We start from the raw sequence: 19677 nt of genomic DNA on the forward strand, positions 1-19677 counted from the left end.
GGTGTGGGCGTACAATGTTGGTGCTGGTTCAAAATGCAGGTGTGGACAGACTAATAGTGGTATCTGTGTCTGGGTCACATGTGTATATATGGTGGTGACAGTTCAGGGGCACAGATGCACATGAGGTTATGGTGACATCATTGTCTGTGGCTGAGCATGTACAGAGGGAACACAGAGCTAGAGTTTGGGGGATGGGAAAGTACAAAGCAGTGGAGACACCAGGGACGGGTATGGCTGATATGTGGTGGTTGTGACACTGGGTTGTGACACTGTTGCAGAGGGGCCACGGGGCCAGGATTCAGTAAGTAGATATATGTGGAGTGGCCACAGACCTGGAGTGTGGGATGCTGCACATGCTAGCAGCAATGACACTTGGGGATTCATGATGTGGGCAGGTGAAGGACGGCAGAGCCAGGGTCAGGGATGCATTTATGCATGGAGCAATGGCAGCACCAGGGCCCAGGGCATGGGAACACATGGAAAATCATGGATCTGGAATTTTGAGCATGTACACAGTGGCACCAGGATGGGGTGTGAAGCACAAAGCAGTTGTTTGTTCCCTGTGGGTGTATACACTGCGTCGGTCAAGACTAGAGGTGGGGATAACTGATGTTGAAAGTGGTGATTTTCCACTAGTGGTAGAGGCTTCTGGGGTCCTTCTGTTTTTTCCTTTCCTTGTGGGCTTGCCACAGCAGACTGGAACCCTCTTGGTGCTAAGCTATGCTGGAGTGGGGCATGCAGGGACACAGGTAAAATTCCTCCTACCCTTTCCTATTTGTTTTTGTGCGTGTGTTTCAATGGGTGATCCAGCCTCTTTCTTGTATTGTGGCAGTCTTTTAGAGCTATTTTCGTCAATAAGGAGTTTTTATTTTTTATTTTTGTGAGGGGTCAAGCATTGGGATTTCCTGACACATCATTCTTGATCTTATCCCATTTAATTCCTTTGATTAAAAAATATAACTAGTATGTTTTAATAGCCATATAAATTTACTTAATTTTATCAGCAAAAGATGTATTATTATATAATAATAAATGGATTAGGTATGTATGGATGAGTGAGGAATAAGTAATGAATAACTGTTTTACGAAACCTTAATGTTTCTCAGTTTAAATATGCACCCTGGCCTTCAACTTCCTAAATATTTGTGAATTTATAGGTGTAATCCCAAATCATGTGAATAATTACCAAATCCAAAGGGTGGATGTTGGATTAATTTGTCTCTAAAATTATTTGTAACTGATTACACACCCATGACTATTAGTCCTCCGGGACCACCGCTGTCTTGACTCATTAAAGATTGTAGTAATAGTCTTTGTTTAAAAATATCTTTATTCCTCAATATGAAGCATAAAATAACCTTCATGTCTATATTACGGTTAAATAGGATTGTACAGGTTATTGGACTTCAACATTTATATTATCCAGAATTTCATGGGGTTTGCCAAATGACTGACACAATAATGGAGGTTGTCATATGTTAAAATTAAAGAGTGATAAGAGGGAGACTTCGGAGTTTACAGTTTTACTTATTACTAAAGCTGTTTGATATTTAAGAGATTTTTATTAATATTAGAAAAAACATTGTACGCATTTGGCAAATTATATATAAAAAGCTTGTGATATTTACTGTTCTTGTCCAAAATTACTGACTCATTTGTTGTGATTTTAAAAGACTACCTTATAAAAAAAATGTTGATTCTCTATGGTTTACCGAGTTATTAATTACTTCCCTTTCAAAATATATTCCTTATCTAAGAGAATATATTTTACATAGTTTTCATTATAATATAGGCACTATTGTGATATATCAAAAGTATTCAACTGGATTGCTACTTAAACTTCATAATGATAATTTTAAGAAAGTATAACAGATTTGACAGCCATAATTTTATATCCATTCTTCTAAGTTTTTTAGATAGTACTAAATATGTACCTGACACATGACTAAAATTAAAATATTTAATAATTATTGAATTGATATTTTCCAAGTTTATAACCATAAGAATTTTTAATATTGCACATATATTTCTTTCACACAAGCACAGTCTTAATATTTTATCCATGGATGATTTTGAATGGTTGTTTAAATTAATTTTCATTATCAACCATCATTCCTGCTCTCCCTCATATATGTAAAAGTAATTTATATAGTTTCAATTATATTGAACCAAAAATTTTATTTTCTCCAAATTTCTAGTCATATGAAACATGTCTATAAAATCAAAATAAACTGGTTCTATTTTCAGTCTGTCAAACTCAAAAGAAGGCCAGTTATATTGTGTTATAGGTCACACCAGTAAACCTAAAGAGAAGTGTTCTTGATTTCAAAAATCAGTTTTAGCAAAAGTGAATTTTGGTAAGAAACACAGATATACCCATATATACAAATACACGTACCAATTGTCTCATTTTGCCCTCAGAAACCTAAAATATGGCCTAATTACTGGGTCTTTTGATATGCAATAAGGAAGAAAAGCTGTAGGGGAATATCCAGTTATGGTTGCTAATTCAAAATTTTATTTTTGAAAATTATATTCCTCAACTTTAGATCTCAATTTTTAACTTTTGAAAGTCGATAGGAGTTTAAAAGATTATTTAAAGATATAAGACAGAAAATTTTGGATAAGGTACTTAGATCTTTTCTCTGTATTGAGTAAGAATCTTCCCATACACACCTGAAAGTCATCTCTTATTTCCCTTAGAGGACATGCCAAGGAAGTATTATGCCTTCTCTAAATCATGCACAGCTGGTGGGCTGCTTAAATACTATATTGGTTTTTAACCCTGGTATATTAGAGGGGTGAACCCAAGTTGAATTATTAAAGTTCAAAATGATTTATAAAATGTCATCACCAGGAGCATTGACTTTTCTATCATACTAAAATGCCATTAACATTCACAGCTCAAACATCAAAGGATAAACTATCTTAACTCCCACTAGAAAAGAGAGCTGTTAGAGATCCACATTTGTGACTCAGACACTTTTCACATTCAAATCTTCTTAAAATCTTAGTCATGCTTTTCCTTTAAGAGTTAACATTTGTGTTTTTTGTTTTAATAATTCCTCAGTGTCCTTAATCATTGATTTTTAATAAATAGTAATGATGAGGATTATGATTTTTAACCAAATAAACACTATTATCATTGCTTTACAATGATATTTGGTCCTCAGTAAATTTACAGTTGATATTTAAAAAAATTTTTTTTTCTGATAACATCACTGAAGAGAAATGATTAAGAGCTAAAGTGTAGGCAGAGCCAGTGCAAGATGGTTGCTCGGGAAGATCCTGAGCTCACCTCCTCCCATAAGCACAACAAATCTACAGCTACATAAGGAACAATTCCCTCTGAAAATCCTTCATAACTAGCTGAAGAGCTCCTCTACAATAAGGGGTAAAAGGAACACAATGAGACAGAGATGTGGTCTTGCCAAAGTCCCCATGCCCAGCACAGCAAATCAACCAACAGGAGGATTCTCACAAATACTGAGCTTCTCCCTGAGAAGCAAGGGGTTTGTACCCCACATTAGGCACCACAATGTTTGGGACCAGAACTAGAGAGAGGAGTTTCTTGTTAAAACCCAGCAAGGCTTACATCCGCTAGAACCATAGGGTCATAGGGAATGAAGTATGTGCTCTTAGGAAACAAATTGAGGGTTACAGAGGGAGGGGGCTGGGGGGCTGGGGTAACCGTGTGATGGGTATTAAGGAGGGCACACGCCGTGATGAGCACTGGGTGTTACATGCAGCTAATGAATCGCTGAACACTACATCACAAACTAACGATGTAGTGAATGTTGGCTGACAGAAGATGATAAAAAGCAAAAGAAAAGAAAGAAAACGGTGAAATGAAGATAACAGGAAAAAAGAAAAAGAAAAAGAAAAGAGCACATATGCAGATCATTTGCACTGGGACCCAGCCAAAAAAGCAGTGTTTTGAAAAGAGCCTAGACCATGTGTGAATGAGATTCATTTGCTAATCTTAATTTGCCAAAGGGGCAAAAGCAAAGTGACTCATCTTACTACATCCTTCCTGTGGTCCCAAAAGGGCCAGCAGGTGGATGTCCCATCTACTTCATGGCCCCGAAATCCAGCAGGCATACACAGCCTATAAAAAGTGATGCCATTTGTGTGCTGGGCTCTGGAGGCCAGGAAGTATTGTTTTTCTGAGCCCATGGGCCTAAAAGAATCAAAGAGACACTTCAAGAAACAACCAGATCAAATGCAAGATTAAATGGTAAGGTTCATAATCTAAACAAGGCCACCATTCGAGAGCAGGACAGAGCTGTTTCACTGAATACATAGAAACAAACATTAAGCACCCAATCAAAATGAACAGAAGAATATCTTCCAAATGGAAGAAGATGAAACTCCAGAAAAGGCTCAATGAAATAAACAATTTACTTGTNCACTTCAAGAAACAACCAGATCAAATGCAAGATTAAATGGTAAGGTTCATAATCTAAACAAGGCCACCATTCAAGAGCAGGACAGAGCTGTTTCACTGAATACATGGAAGAAGATGAAACTCCAGAAAAAGGCTCAATGAAATAAACAATTTACTTGTTAAAGAGTTTACAATAACAGTCATAAAGATGCTTACTGTACTCAGGAGAAAAATGAACAAAGAGAGAACTTCAATAAAGAGAAAATATAAGTATAAAAAGAGGTCATAGAACTGGAGAGTATAATAATTGAACTGAAAAATACAATAGAAGGGTTCAGTAGACAACTAAGGAGAAGAATCAATGATCTGGAAGGTAGGGCATTGGAACTCACTCAAACAGAGCATCAAAAAGAAAAAAGAAGTTCAAAAAATGGAGATAGGTGAGGGAACAATGGGACAACATCAACTGTAATAATACTTACATTATAAGGGTCCCAGAAAAAGTAGGTATAGAAAGGAGCAGAAAACTTATTTGAAGATATAATGGTTGAAAACTTCCTTAACCTGGGGAAGGAAACAGATACCCAAATCCAGGAAGCCCAGAGAGTTCCAAATAAGATGAATGAACGCAAAGAGATCCTCACCAAGACACACTGTAAGAAGCACGTCACATGTTAAAGAGAGAATCTTAAATGCAGCAAAGGGAAACAATTTATGTAAAAGGGGTCCAGCACAAGACTATAAGTGTAATTATCAGCAGAAATTTGCAGGCCAGACAGAGTAGAAGAATATATTCAAAATGCTAAAAGCAAAACACTTTTTGGAAGGAAAACTTCCAAACTCATTCTATTAGACCAGCATTACCCTGATTCCAAAACCAAATACTCCACTAAAAAAAGATAAAACTACAAGCCAGTATCCCTGATGAACATACATAACAAAAATTGTCAACAAAATACCAGCAAATTGAATCCAACAGTGCATTAAAAGAACCATTCACCACAGTGAAGTGGGATTTATTTCTGGTTTCCAAGGGTGGTGCAATATTCACAAATCAATCAAGGTGGTACACCACATTAGTAAAAGAAAGGATAAGAACCATATGATTATTTCAATAGATACAGAAAAAAAATACTTGAAGTATAACATCTATTCTTGATAAAAACCCTCAACAATATAGGTTTAGAGGGAACATACCTCAACATCATAAAGGTGATATATGAAAAACCCACAGATAATGTCATCTTCAATGAGGAAAAACTGAGAGCTTTTTCTCTATGTTCAGGAAAAAGACAGACGCATGCATTCTCACCACTTACTTAACATAGTACTGGATGGGTGCCTGGATGGCTCAGTTGGTTAAGCATCCAATCCTTGATTTTGGCTCAGGTTGTGATCTCAGGGTCATGAGATCAAGCCCTGTGCCAGGCTCTGTACTGGACATGGAGTCTGCTTAAGATTCTCTCCCACTCCCTCTGCCTCTTGTCATATGTTCTATCACTCTAAAAAATAAGTAAATAAAAATGAACATAGTACTATAGTACTATAGAACATAGTACATAGTCCTAGCCACAGCAATCAGACAACAAAAAAGAAATAAAAAGCTTCCAAATCATCATAGACATCAAACTTTCACTATTCATGGACTACATGATACTATATTTAGAAAACCCAAAGGACTCCACCAAAAAATTGCTAGAACTGATACATGAAATCAGTAATGTCACAGGATACAAAAATCAACATAAATCTGTTGCATTTTTAAACACCAATAACCAAGCGGCAGAAATAGAAATCAAGGAATCGATTCCACTTATAATTGTACCAATATCCACAAGATACCCAGTAATAAACTTAACCAAAGAGGTGGAAGACCTATACTCTGAAAACTATAGGACATTTATGAAAGAAACTGAAGAGGAAACAAAGAAATGGGAAAACATTCCAAGCTCATGGATTGGAAGAACAAGTATTGTTAAAATGTTTATACTACCCAAAGCTAGCACATGTTTAATACAATCTCTATCAAAATACCACAAACATTTTTCACAGAGCTAGAATGAACAATCTTAAAATTTGTATAGAAACACATAGGACCCTAAAGGGACAAAGTAACTTTAAAAAGAAAAGCAAAGCTGGAGGCACCACAATTCCAGACTTCCAGTTATATTATAAAGCTGTAGTGATCAAAACTGTATGGTACTGGCAGAAAAACAGACACATGGATCAATGAAGCAGAATAGAAAACCCAGAAATGGACCTACAAGTGTACGGTCAACTAACCTTCAATGATGCAGGAAAGAACATCCAATTGAAAAAAAGACAGTCTCTTCAATAAATGGTCTTGAGGAAACTGGACAGCAGCATGCAAAAGAATGAAACTGGACCACTTTCTTACACTATACACAAAAATAAATTCAAAATGAATGGATGAAAAGACTTAAATGAGAGACATCAAAATCCTAGAGGAGAACACAGGCGCCACAACATCTTTGACATCAGCCATAGCAACTTCTTACTAGATATGTTTCCAGAGGCAAGGGAAACAAAAGCAAAAATGAAGTATTGGGACTTCATCAAGATAAAAAGCTTCTGCACAGCAAAGGAAACAATCAACAAAACTAAAAGGCAACCTTGAGAATGGAAGAAGATATTTTCAAATGAATCTTACAAAGGGTTAGTATCCAAAATGTATGAAAAACTTATCAAACTCAACATTGCAAGAAATAATCCAGTTGAGAAATGGGCAGAAGACATAACTAGACATTTTTCCAAAGAAATACACATGGCCAACAGACACATGAAGAGATGCTCAACATCATCAGGGAAATACAAATCAAAACCCCAATGAGATACCACCTCACACCTGTCAGAATGGCTAAAATTAACACCACAGGAAATAAGAGATGTTGGTGAGCATGCAAAGAAAGGAGAACCCTCTTACTCTGTTGGTGGGAATGCAAACTGATGCGGCCACTCTGGAAAACAGTGTGGAGGTTCCTCAAAAAGTTAAAAATAGAACTACCCTACGACTCAGCATTTGCACTACTAGGTGTTTACCCAAAGAATAAAAAAAAATACAGACTCAAAGGGGGTACATGCGCCCTAATGTTTTCAGCAGCATTATTAAGAATAGCCAAATTACGGAAAGAGCCCAAATGTCCATCAACGGATGAATGGATAAAGTAGTAGTACACACACACACACACACACACACACACACACATACACACACACACACACACACACACATACACACACACACNGAAAAAAAAATACAGACTCAAAGGGGGTACATGCGCCCTGATGTTTTCAGCAGCATTATTAAGAATAGCCAAATTACGGAAAGAGCCCAAATGTCCATCAATGGATGAATGGATAAAGTAGTAGTACACACACACACACACACACACACACACAGAATGGAATATTACTCAGCCATCAAAAAGAATGAAATCTTGCCATTTGCAATGACGTGGATGGAGCTAGAGAGTATAAATGCTAAGTGAAATAAATCAGAGAAAGACAAATACCATATGATCTCACTCATATGTGGAATTTAAGGAACAGAACAGATGGACATAGCAGGATAACAAAAGAGAGGAAACCATAAAACAGACTCTTAACTGAAGAGAACAAACTGAAAGAGCTGGAGGAAAGGTGGGTTGGGGGGATGGGATTTAAGGAGGGCACTTGTGATGAGCACTGGGTGTTATATGTAAGTGATGAATCACTAAATTCTACTCCTGAATCTAATATTACACTTTAAGTTAACTGGAATTTAAATAAAAACTTGGAACTAAAACGAGAACAAAAAAGAATTTTGTAGATACCGTCTCAACAAAAGAGGTTAAGACATGATTTGAAACATGCATATTTAGATTTCCTGGAAAAAAGACAAGAGAATAGTGAAGTAGAAATCTATGGAGAAGGTCAGCCTGCAGATCCGAATTGTCTCGTTTGGCTTCTAATTATGTTCAAGCCTCAGGAGGAAGATCAGCTCTGGCAAGAGTGCAAACAGAATGTTTTTTCCTAATTACAAGTATCCAGAGTCTCGTTTCCTGCTTCGTTTTCCCTTATATTCCTCCTTTATATTCTAGTTTTCCATAGAACAGACCCCTTCTACTAAATGCCTTCCAAATATCCTCTTTTTTATTCCTACATCTCTAAGGCAATTTCCTACCCACCATCCCTCAGGTACCTGTTTTCCCTAAAATAAGGTCAATTCACCCCAGTGTCCTAATCCTTCTCTAATATTAAATGTTCTTACCTGATGTTCTTCTTTGAGGGCAGAGCTGGCATGAAGGCATTGGTCACTGCTATTGCTAGGCCAGATTCTTGATCTACTCCAAATACCAGAGCAATGATTACTTATATTTTCAATGCAGAATTTGACATATCTAGTGTCATTAAATCTTTACTAAATGTGTGTGCAGAGAATAACATTTCTGCCCTAATTAAGGTAAAGGTTAAAATAGAGAGGTATTATCAAGGAATATTATGTATTACATCGATACCATTTAAAGTCTGATTCTTGTTATCCTACTGGAAAAGAAAACACAATCTATGCACAGTGATGCTTAAATGGCTTAATAAAAAATTCCTATCACCAATTACGTTACTGCCACTGAGTAAAATCCAGTATTTATTTTTAAATATGAGGACAAAAATGTATTCATGGTTATGTGCCTAAGGATGCATTGAGATTTTCATCTCAAAATTATAATTTGTCTTACAACAGACAAAGAAAAATGTTGTAAAAACAATTTGATTTCATCAAAGACATTTGATACACTTAGAAAAGTACTCATATATGCTTTTATATATATTTTGCTTCATGAAATTATATTCTGTAAATATTTGCAAGAGTAGAGAGAATAGGTATTTTCCCTAAAATTCAAAAAAGATAAATTCTGAAAAGATGATACTTCAGCAGAGTTATTTCAAACCAGTATATACCACCCCTGCCAAGGAAAGATTCGTGTTAAGCCAAATTCATTTTGTTTCCCTATGAATGCATGTGGAGTTATTCTTTGAAACACATAGGGAAACAGTAAAAATTCTTCGACACCAAAGGTACAATATAAAAAACAGTAGAAAGAAAAAAAATTAAGACAAAAATGCTTAATATTTAATTTACATCTTTGCAACTTAAATGTGTGTATTTTAGACTATTCATATTTACAGGTATTGACTCTGCAGGAATCTACTCAAATATCTCAGAGTGTAAAAACTGATAGACTAGCTAGTTAGTATGATGACAACAGCAAGGCTATTTTAGATCCCAAAGTGTGTATTTAAAACATTAAGTCCTATATGGTGAAACTAGAATAACAATATTATTATTTTTCTGGATATGTTGTTTAATTAAAATTTTCAGCTCACTTATCTTTTAAGAATTACTTTATTATTTTTTTGAGCACAATTACCATTATCAAGTCATGACTGTATAGGCCTGATACCAAAGCAAGTTATAATTTTATCAGCATCTATGCCCAGATGTTAAAATTTACTAAGAAAAATCATGCAAAAATTTGACTGATTATAGACAAATGACATAAAAAAGTAATGTCTATGAGTCTAATTAACAAGCATTACTTGCAAATGAATGTTTTTCCAACTAATTGCAAAAATTTCTTAATAAGAGGGAAATAAAATTAAAGCTACTGCAGAATAGAGTTGTATAAAGGGAATTTTAGACAGCAACCTAAAATTGCATTAGATCTAGTGTGCTGCAAAATTAGTTCTAGGGTTTGACATATGATATAAATTTATCTCATATTAAGACTGTGGGGACTCAGTATTGCTTGCTGAATGTATTTAAGAGGCTTTTAGTATTATTTTGGCCTTCTGAAATTTGTTCTTACCTTCCCGCTGGGTTTGAGAGAAATAGCTGGAAGGATCCTGATTGAAGGAAATGAGCCCCACATTTGCCAGGTTCATGTTGAAGTTTTTAAAGTTTTCTGTGATAAAGTGAGATACTTCCTGGTATTTGTCAATTACACTTTGAAAAGCTTTTGGTTCTGACCTGTAGGTTGTAAATTTACTATCGATGGGCCAGAAGAGGAATGTTTTAAAACTTGGAGGTGTTTAAAGATTTAGTTGGGGCTGAAAAGAGCCTTAAAACCCTCCCATTGCAAGCAAAAGAGGTCCAAGAGACTAGAACAGCAGGTACATGGATTGAAAAGAAGATTATATCTTCAGTAATTACTGAACCCTGTTGCCACCTGTTCATGAAGCATTTCCCAGCTCCCTATGTCAGAATGAATTGCTTCCTCTGCTCGGCTTCAATAGCACTCTGGGCATTCTCGATACCTCTCTTACTTGTGTTGTACTTAGTTGCATACACTTCTGTTTTGTTTTGTCTCTTTCCAACAGATTAAAAGTTTCTTGAGTCAATAACTTTTTATTCATCTCTGTAACTCCTGCATATAGATTAATGCCTGTTACTTAACAGGTATCACTGAAAGTTGTCTGGCTGAAAATTAATTCCAGAAGGCACTGTGAACAAGATAGAGAATAAAAGAAGAAACTGAAGTTAAAAACTAACAAAACACATAAACTACACACCGTGAAAGAATTAAGTAGGTCAAATACAAGAGAATCAGTATCCCCACAAAAGTACAGATAATAGAAGACATTTTTCAAATTACAAAATATAAATGTTTACAATTTTTTTAAAAAATGATCAGTTAAGTGATAGAAATCACAGTGGAGATGCTCTTCAAAAAAGATCCAAACAATAAAACCCATTTAGAAATAAAACAACAGTTAGGTAAATTAAATTAGGCACTAATGGACAGGATAAAGAGAGAGTGAAAAAGAGAAAAATTAGATTCTCGTCTTCAGGTAATGATGGACTAGCAAATTTAAATAAAATCTGCCACTAAGAATAACTGGGGGAAAAAAAAAACTATACACATGTAGATCTTCTTAATTCTGCTTCCAGGTATTGCATAGGCAAAGTCCTGGAGAACCTAATGGAAAAATCTTCGCCTTGGCTTTGGGGGATATTTCTTCCCTTGGGCTGTCTGATGACCTCAGCTAAGAGTTGCAGAACATTAGCAGTTTTAACAGCCTTTTGCTTTAGTGGTTTAACAAATGGAGTTAGAATATGCCAAGAAGCTGAGAAGGCAGATTGAGTCTGGTAAAAACCGTTGGTTTTAAGTTGGCAGTTCAAGATGAAGGAAAATGTGAATTGGAAATAGATCCTTGACATTTCAGAAACCCAAATCTATCCTTAAGGTATCACAGACACTGAAACTGGATGCAGATGACCCATCAGAATTATTAATGCTTCCAATCTTGCTCTTGCCCTGAACTAAGAGCAAGAGTATGTTGTCTCTGGAGAAAGTAGACATTACTTCAGCCGTCAATTACTACAAAAAAGGATTCATTAAAAAATCTCTAGAACACAATCATGAATCCTCAAGTCTACAAGAAAGCCACAAACTCCAAATAACCAGTAAGTATTATAAATAGTGATCATTTACATGCTTCATTTACAAGAGTGAAGATGATCACACGGGGTTAAATTTCAGCAAAACTCAGCTTTTAAGAAGAAATATAAAAATGTGATAAAATTAAGAGAATGGGGGAAAAGATTTACTCTGCAAACAACTAATCAAGGGAAGCTAGTATAGGTTTATTAACATCAAAGTAAATCTTACAGCAAAAGCATTAAAGAAATAAGACACTAGGTAATAAAATGGTTAAATTTATCAAAAAGATAAAAATTCTCAATTTGTGTGAAAGGAATAACATGGGTTCAGGTATAAAGCAGAAACTGACAGAAATAAAAAATAGATAAATCTGTAATCATATGAGGATATTTTAACATACCTGTCTTAAAATCTAATAGAGAGGCAAACAAATTATTAACAATAATATTGAAGATATTGAACAAGGTGATTATATCTTGGTTTAACTGAGATTACAAGTCCAGACTCCAAAATACACAGTCATGTCAAGATCACAATGTTTAAAAAATTAGCTTTGTCAGGGTATAAATCAAGATGTAACAAATGTCAGGAGACTGAATTTATACAGGACATGCTCTCTGTCATCAGTGGGAAAAAGCTAGAATTCATGAACAAAAAGATAACGGAAAATACCCATATGTTTGGAAATAAACTTATAAACCTATGGGTCAAAGAAAAATATCAGAGGAAATTAGAAAATATTTGAACAGAATGACATTTGAAACACTATATATCAATAATATTAGAGATAGCAGCAGTAATTATATGAGATGGTATTACAAGAGTAGAAAAAATAGAACAGATAATCCACAAAATAGACAGGTATATACTGGTACTTGGATTATAACAAAAGTGCCCTTGCAAAGTGGTAGGGAAAGAGCCATCTTTTTAATAACTAGTTCTAGATAAATTGGACATCCACACACAACTAATGACATCTTCCCACCCCTGCCTCATGTCTACACACAATGAATAGTTCAAAGTGGACTTCAGAATGAAATATTAAGGAAAAAACTAAGATTGATTAAAAATGATAAAGGATAATATTTTTTAAAACTTGGTATAGAGAAAGATCTCTTAAAGCACAGACATCATTAAAGCTAAATAAAAATTTGGAATATATTAAAGTTAAATATCTCTTAATAACTCAATATGTGAATGTGAAAGACAAACTATTGACGGAAATTATTTACAATATATAACAAAAAACTCTTATTCAGTACAAAAAATATCTACCAATCAATAGAGGACATTTAGCTCATTGAAAAAAATGGGCAAAAAATTTGAATTGGTACTTCAATGTGTGAAATTAGCTACTAAAAGTGAACATGAAGAATGTGTATACTCATCCTAGGACTACATCTGAATCATCCCGGGCTTGATTAGAGAAGCGAAACCAGAGAAGCAACATGGACTAAGGATTTATTATTGCAAATAACTCTTCCTCAAATGCGGGAGCTGGTTAAACAGTTCATGTAAGAACTGCAGAAGAGCAAAAAAAAGGAAAGAGCAAAGAAGTTATGAGGACAAATTGAATTCATGAGGACAGACTGAAGCATAGCCTGACAAATTGGAACTCTATCCTGCCACTAACCAAGGCGTCTCAATGATAGGTATGACCTGCAGCATGAGCTGGTGCCCTTTACCCAGAGCTGCCCATGCACCTGGCTTAGAATTCAGAAACACTGAAGCTGAGGATGAGTGGCAGCAGTGCCTGGCACTGCCCTGAAATAGTTACCACTTATCTTCTTCCTTCTAATTTTACACAAATTTAATTGTCTTCTATTCATTCCACAGAGACGGAAGATGGCCAAGCATGTGACACTCAACACAGGACAGATGAGAATGACGGTTTTCCATACACCCATAATCTGGGGAAGGAGGACACTGCCCCACGCAGGGTGACATAGGGTTGCATTTGGAAACAGAATCACCGGGGACCGCGGAGGCAGGTTTTGGAGCATCAAAATGGTGAGGTGTCCCTTAGGTCCCCCAGGAGGGTGAGATTGGCTTATGTGAATAATTCCCCAGGATCGAAGGGAACTGAAACCCACTACTCAAGGATAAGACCTGCTCGCTGTCCCCTTGAAAAGGAGGGCTGTTCGGCTAGGGGACCTTATCTAGCCAGCAGAGTAGGAAGGGGATCAGCAGTGGCAGACCAAGGATCACACAGTTAAAATATTTAACATGACCAGTGAAGATTAAAACAGGGACTTCAAGGATTGAAATTTATTATCTAAGACTTAATGAGTGAAGGGGTTTCTCCATTTAACACCTCAATTTGGCCTGTTCTTAAACATAAGAAGACTGAATGGCACTTCACAGCAGATTACCACAACCTTCATGTGTGATCTCATCCAGTAAGACCTCCATTATCTAATCTCCAGAACTATTGAAATTACTGATTCTATTCAATCACCAAATATTTTGCTATCTATAGATTAGGCTAAGATGTTTTATCCAGTGCCTATTTCAAGGGTCTCTCAGCTTTAACTTGCCTTCTCTTCTGAACAGAAACAACAAGCCTTTTCCAGGCAAACTAAGCAGCCTTTCCACTGCACACAATCTTTGCAGTCAAGATCTTAACTGCATCCACCTGTCTCTGGCATCACAAGAATGACATTATACATATGAAGGCCACCATATAAGGCCTCACCAGGACACTCCTTATTCTTGCTGGAGTTCCTGACAGTGACCAAGACACACATTTCATTTCTCAGAATGCACAATTCTGGGCCCATGAAAAAGGAAGTCAATGGAACTTCCATCTTCCCCATAGGCCCCAGGCAGCTGGTTTAACTCACAGGCATAAATGGGTTCCTTAGAGAACTCCTATTTAAGTTGCAAGGTGGGAAATGGAAAAACTGCTAGGTGTCATTGTTGCAACAGGCATTAGTCTAAATCCATGCCCCGTGGGTATACACACTGCCCACAACAATGGCCTACAGTTCCCTCAATTGCCTATACTGGTCACAAAAGCCCTCTAAAATTCATTTCAGTGACAACATTGCCATGTGCACTTACTCTTCCGATCTAGTGCCTAGCTTGCTCTCTAAGGGGGAATCTTTCTGACACCCTAAAGTCTCAGTTATCACCAAGATTTAAACTAATGGCAAGGCATCAAGAAAGCAACTGAGATGCAAGGCCTAAGATTAAAGGTCAATAATATGTGGTATGTTGCTATCAGTGGGATTGAAGAGCCTCAAATGGCCTAAATCAAATTTCTCCTTGCCAGTTTGCTCTCATGGATGAGGTCTCTTTGTCAAACAACCCTCTTTATAAAGAGAACCAGACACAGTCCCTTCTTGTTCCAGAGTAGTACGTTCAGAATTAAACCACAGAATTATTCAAACAAGCCAATCATTTCCTGTTGTGGGAATTAGGGGACACCTCACTGTCTTAATATTACAAAATCATGCCCTTGATTTTTCACTATGTTCATTGTGTTCACTGTGTAGTGCTGCATGGAGTGGTGTTCTCTTTCCCCAGGCTATGAGTTTCATGACTAATAAACTGCTCTGTATCTCCTCTGCTCAATGTCAGGTGTCCTGTGTTTGCCCATGCCCTTAACTCCCCAATGGGGAGACGACAGCATGATTAAAATAGGGAAGGAAGGGAAAAAGTAGAAAATATGTTAGGATCATAAACATAGGCTCTAGAATTTAAAAGACAGGAGACGTTTTTTTCCTCCCCAATGAATTAAGAGCATGTATTACCTGTATTTGTTTTTAGGTTATAGATCCTAGAGCAAACTTTAGTTTTGTTATTTAGAATATAAGTATTGTTTTCTAAATAGTGGTTGATTGGTTTACTGATCTTTCAAGATATATTATGGTATCATTTCTATGATAGGTTTCCATTCTTTTGTGAGGTGAGGAAACTGTGCATTGAGTTTTTTTTAATTGTGTTTAAAATATGGTATATGCATTCCAAGAAGAAAATTTACTCAGCACCACTACCTGTTAAATAAAAGGCAGAGTACCACTCTTACAGTGTCTGTCATCAGCATTTTACTAGAGATGTCAACAAGTCCTATTAACAGTAAAAGAAATCTAGAACACATTGGTCCTATTACAAACACTTAAAATGTTTAGATATTAAAAATCTACTTTCTAACCTAAGAAATTATATTTAGAAGTTATATTTAAATATATCAGTATACATATGTATGTATGTATTGAATTCTCTACAGGCACAGAGCAAAGAAATACAATTCAAAATATTGTACTTTTTTTTCATGCACATTTTCATTTGTGATTTTACTTTAAGGAAGGGAACAGACTTTGTTATAGGCCCCAGAGAAACCTTTTTTTAAAGGGAAAGAGAAGTAGATACATTATAATTGAGAAAAACCTTATTCACAAAGGTTCTTTAATATATCATCCCCTGTCTTGTCAAAAGTATAAACAAGAACAGATATCCCTTTTTCTTTGGCTCTTCTAAGTACTCTAAAGTTCTTCAAGTCAACTAACTTCTGAGGTAAAATGGTAGTGATAACTCTTTATTTCTATAGTTGGCAAAGATATATAACAAATAAATGGACAAATGAATGAACAAATTGCTGAAAACAGCAAGTAACATTTTGCTTGTTTTTAAATTGTTTTTTTTTAAATCATTTCAACCCCTAAATTTGTAAAGCATAGGGATTTGATTATAATAAAGACTATAATGAGGTATATTATCCTGTTTACTTTTGTTCTCTTCAATGTTGCCTTTGAGGTTTGAGTGAAGATCTTATAACATGATACTAATTATAAGTTCAAAAGCATCAAATAGTAACGATGTTTCAATAAAACTTCAGAAGCCTGGAGCACTAAATGATAGATTCTAAATAACATGGCATATCCTTCAAACAGGCCATGTATTTAAAATATATTATCATCATTCTTGATCAGTGAAAGTAAACAATGTTCAGGGGAAATTTATCAAATGAAAGCCGTATTGTTGTATAGCATAAGAATTCTAATATGTTGTAAAATTGTTTTATTGGACATGAGGAAAGAGTAATGATTGGGCAAATGACCATGTCTAAACTTAATTAGATACATTTATCACTTTAATTTTAGACAAAACATTTATATTTGACGGTATCCATCTAGACCAGGAGTGGGCAAATATGACCATGGGCCAAATCTGGCCCACCTTCTTATCAATAAAGATATATTGAAGCACAGCCAAGTTCATTCATTGGTATATTGTCTATGACTGCCTTTGCATTAATAAAGCAGAGTTCAATAGTCATGACAGAGACCAGATGGCTTGCAAAGCCACATATTTTACTCTCTGGACCTATATAGAGAAAGTTTGCTGACACCTAACCTAGACAGTTCAGTTAGATCAAACATGTTTGGTATTATTTGAATATCTTCTATACTTTATATAGTTTGAGCTAACATTTGTAAATCACTGCCCCTATTCTGTATATCTTATTGATATTATAGTCAAAGGAATATTAGAGTGATTGTGAACTGGAATGGAGACATAATGCATTTTACTAACCCACAGTATTAATTATGGTGCTCCAAAAATATACTGATTAATAATCTTAGATAAATTTTAGTGGGGTGTTGTCAAAATAAGGGAAAATAGGTATTGATTGATCTCATGTGGTACAGAATAGCATCTCTTTTCTTCATATCTCCATACCAATTCAGTACCCTATGTAAGTACAAATTAGATTTTTTTAAAAACTGATATTGATGAAAAAGAGAAGTATATTAAAACAAGTTCGGAATGGGAGTTGCAAAAACACCAGGGCCTTGAACTTGTGTTACTACAGTGTGGATAAAGGGACAGAATGCTCAAAGTCAGAGGATCTTGATACATTCTGTGGTGTTTTCTCAGGCGACACCAAGTTTGAAGCGATGTATGTCCTGAGAAGATGTTGGAGACCTTGCTGGCATATGTCTGACATATGTAAGGGTGTAGGCCTCTGTTAAGCCAGCTTATAAATGGTAATAAAGAATTATTCTGGCTTATATGTTTTCTTATGTAAACTGTGATAATAAGGGAAGAAAACACTTCCAACTGTCAAATTGTATGCAACCAATTGCATATTATCACTCAATTCCTGAGGTATGATAGGTACTAATTCTACAACCATCAATTTCCATTATTTTATTATTATAATTAATCTTGCAGCCAGCAAGATAATGGGATGCATTGTTCCGAGAAGAGAATATATTGTAACAGAGTCAGAGTAATTAACTAATAAATATTTAAAATGCATTTTTTACATTTTTAATAATAATTTTTTATTATGTTAGTCACCATACAGTACATCCAAGTTTTTGATGTAAAGTTCCATGATTCATTACTTGCATATAACACCCAGTGCACCATGCAATACGTGCCCTCCTTAACACCCATCCCTGGCCTATCCCAATCCCCCACCCCTCTCCCCTCTAAAGCCCTCAGTTTGTTTCCCAGAGCCCATATTCTCTTTAAAGAGAATTTTGTTAACTGTGTGGTTATGTAAGTTTTGGAATTTGTGTAAGAAGAATTTAAAACTCATATAATTAATTGGCCATAATTCAGATAGCAAGAATAAAGTTTCGATCAGGAAAACACATAGAAATTCAGGCATGAAAAGAGGAAGGCACAGTTCTGACATACTTTCAAACACAAGAAAGTGGAAGGAAACAGAATGGAGTTTAGTAGTGTTGTGTGGGGAATTAAAAATGCCTGAGAGCACATAAGGATGTTTTTTAAGGGTAAATAAAATGTGTTCATAAGCAGGAGAGCCCAAGACCCTCTTAAACATTCTTCTCCAGCTCATATAGTGGTGAAAAGCAGTGGTAAATGACATCTCTCCTTTCTGTAAAAATCCCTCCATGGAATGAAACAACACAATATAACCTATGGAGCTAGTGAATTTCATTTTCTGGTGGCACCCCCAGTGTCAACTTGAGTGGAGGAAGCTCCTGCATGAGTTGCCCCCCAACCTCTCACTTTTGTGCCAACAAAGAGGATTAAAAAAACAAGTGCAGAACAGTAATATCCAAATACTTATATACGCTATGGATTAGGTCCCACTTGGAAATTTTTTGACTAAAGATAAATCTACTTTAAAATTTTAAAAACGTGCTTTATACAGGTGTTTTAAAGAATATTCCACAAGTTCCAAAGCCATGTCCAAAGGAGGCTCCAGAAAGATAATTCAAACAAGAACAACAGAATGGGTAAACATTGTATAGTTCACCTAAAGGGACTATTCTGAAGATAAACACATACTGAGATGCAGAGGCCTGTTGTGTTTGCCACAAAATCAGTCTCATTAGCAGATACATACGAATATGTTTTCATACCTCATATACTTCTGAATCCAAATCATAAGACTATCTGCTTCAATTAATGAAAGGCAGATTACAAAGGGAAAGAGGAGCACCTAGAGAATTATACTAGAACAACAAAGCTATTAGTAACACTCAGCACAGAAGCACTGAAGTGTTTTAAGTAAAAAGCACTGCTTGCTTTTCTAGTCCGTGTTCTAAAGACAAAATGAAACTTTTAAGTACATTTGCATACATTAACACCGGAAGGAGTTTGAGGAAAAATTAAAACCAATATCCACTCTCCTCTGCTTTAGTTGTCTCTCCAATGATTTTAAAAAAGCATGTGTTAATTGTGCTAGGAAAACTAAAAATAAATAGCCTTTGGCCAATGAGCTACCCTCCAAAATGAGATCACCTGAGCCCGTCTCAGTTAGTTGTACTGTTTGACATGCTGACTCACGGAAGTCGTCTCATCTTTCTAAAATATATCTTGAGTATGTTTCTATCTGCTGAAGCTTATATCTGGTTCAATTCT

At 35.7% G+C, this 19677-nt stretch overlaps 1 pseudogene; it reads right to left on the bottom strand.

Moving 5' to 3' along the window:
- The window catches only part of LOC100474556, a 73596-nt pseudogene that overhangs the window by 19480 nt on the left and 34439 nt on the right, over positions 1 to 19677 (bottom strand).

This window comes from Ailuropoda melanoleuca, chromosome 1 (genome assembly GCF_002007445.2).
Source record: "Ailuropoda melanoleuca isolate Jingjing chromosome 1, ASM200744v2, whole genome shotgun sequence".
In the NCBI taxonomy this organism is placed as follows: Eukaryota; Metazoa; Chordata; class Mammalia; order Carnivora; family Ursidae; genus Ailuropoda; species Ailuropoda melanoleuca.